Here is a 2,571-nt window from a genome sequence, read left to right on the forward strand (position 1 = left end):
TTGCAATGGTTTGGCTCAAAAATATCGTGAGCTTGTGTCACAGTGCTAATCAGAACTAGGCACTGTTACAAGGAGCTTTCCTCCTGGTCATGATCTCTGCTGTTATTAAAGGATCTTGTCACTTTTAAAACAGTGCTGTTCCATCTCATAATGAAGCAAGGCCATATGGTATATGAAGCAAGAACACAAGGAAGCAAGACAGCAAGAAGGCAAAAGCAAGCAAGAAAGAGAAAGAGGGAAAGAGACACAAAGAAAATGAGACAGAAAGACAGAGGGAGAGAGAACAGTCAAAATACCGATGAGATATGCTGCTTCCTCTTTTTTGTTATGTGCCATTTCCCCAGATCCACCCTGTAGCCATAATCACTGCATTGTACTACAGTGAAAGCAAATAAAAAGAGTACCTGGGAGAAAAATATGATCTAAAAAGGGAAGAGTTCCCCTGCCTTGTAATACATGTGATTCTGGGCAGTGTAGCCATGAAACATGAGCTGAGATATCTCTCTTTCATTGAATATGCTATGTTTTAGAGGATGTTGCTCTTGTAGCTTCTGATATAAACTTCATGATATAAACAGCAAACCTAATTCTGAATAAAGCACCTACCACACCTGATTACCATAACCAGGAGCACACACCTCTAAATCAAAAGTCAGTTGAGCTGGAAAAGGTTTAAGTTTTTTCAATAAATTACTTTTTATAATGACTATAAAAGTTATATAGTACACAGCGACTTGCTAGAGGTAGATACTTTACTGTACCTGAATTGCTGGGAATACTTCCTGAGACATAAAGCTGACAATCAGACAGCTGAGAGTGCTTGAAAAACATCATCTACCAAGAGATTAAAGTATGAATTTAGTAAAGTAATCCAGGAAGGAAATCCTTTGTTCTCCCTTGTTACTTATCTTGGCAACTGAAGTGGTGTAATGGGAAATGAGCTTACAATTTAATTTAGAAGCAGTTGAAATATAGGAAGAGTCTGAAAACAAAATAATTTTTCTCTGTTAAATATATGGATTTTGACTCTTACTGAACTATATTTCAACACATTTTTGTATTTTATGCCCCCGATAAGTTATTAAACATATAAAATTGCCTTATTTATAGAATATAACAGAGTTGCTAGCAATAGTGCCTGTATTTTTCAATATAGCAACTACTTAGATGTGCATAGATTCCAGATGAACTTTTAATTACAAGGAGAAGAGAATTGCTAGGAATAAAACAGGTTTGTTAATCCCTGAAGAAAGGGACAAAAGGAGTGATATTTCTAAGTCAGCAAATGTACTGAACTGCATTTTTTTAAAGAAAAATAAAGCACAATTAGAAAAGAAATCCTTGTACTTAGAATTGTTGAGAGAAGGTCATAAGGAAGGTTAAGGGGGAGAAAACCAAGCATGTGAAACTGAGCATATCTCTGTGATGTGCAGCATGGGGAGTAAAGGGAATTCACTAATGAACTTATCCAAACTACTGACAATTATTTTAAAGTGTTTCTGGAGAATTAGTGAGCTCTAAGAGGTTTGAAAAGAAAGGGGAACATGTTACCGGTCTTTAAAAGTGGCAGGGGAAGAGGAAGAGAAAGAGTGAACCTGTCATCTACCATCTGCTAAGCCTAACTTCAGGCTGCAGTAATATAGTGGAAAAAATATTAAAAGGTAAAAATCCTAAGCACTTAGGGGAGAATGGATCCACAACCAATAAACAGCATGGATATATAAAGAAGGGAAAAAAGGCACACGCAAGCATTTTTTTTTCTTCCTATACTTGCAAAGTGGTGACTGAAGGGAATACAGTAGGTGTAATATACGTTCCTACCAACATATAGATTTGGATGTATGGGCCTCAGTAAATTAAATAAGATCTAGCAGTGTGAGAAAAAAAAAAAAAAAAAAAAAAAAAGAAGTAATTTTTGGGCTTCTAACACAGAGGCATCATGTCATGTACCTGGAAAGTGATAGATGTCTCTCTCAGTATACAATACTGATGAGATAGCACTCGACGACTGCTTTTAGATTTAAGTACTTTCAGTACCAATAAAGGTGAACTGGAAGGACTTCAAGAAGCATGGAAGGAAAAGGAAATGCCTATTGGCAATGAAATATTAACTGAAAATAAACATCTATATGGTTTGGCCAAATAGCAGTGGGAAGAGTAAGCTCAGTGCCACGTTCATTACAGTGGAAAGTTTCTAATAAAAAGAAAGCAGGGTTGAGTGTAAGCATGAAAGATACACAGGGAGTAAATACTAACAGTACATGGCCAGCACTCTGGCCTCTGTTCCTGCTGAGACCCACCCAGACATTTCTTGTGGGTGTTTCAAAGGGACAGAGAGAATAAGGACTTGCTTTGAGAGCTAGAAACAAGAGTGGAGTGATTAGATGGAGCTGTGTCAGGCATAATTCCGGCTGAAGGAGATAAATAAGCATTGTAGGTAGCTCTGTCAATCCAGGGAATTGTTTGCTAAGCAGAGCAGGTAACCCTGCTTTGGCCAAAGCAGATGTGCATATGCATGGGGAGAAAAGAAAGAAAGAAAGAAAGAAAAAGAAAGAAAGAAAGAAAGAAAGA

This window comes from Oxyura jamaicensis, chromosome 2, assembly GCF_011077185.1.
Source record: "Oxyura jamaicensis isolate SHBP4307 breed ruddy duck chromosome 2, BPBGC_Ojam_1.0, whole genome shotgun sequence".
Classification (NCBI taxonomy): Eukaryota; Metazoa; Chordata; class Aves; order Anseriformes; family Anatidae; genus Oxyura; species Oxyura jamaicensis.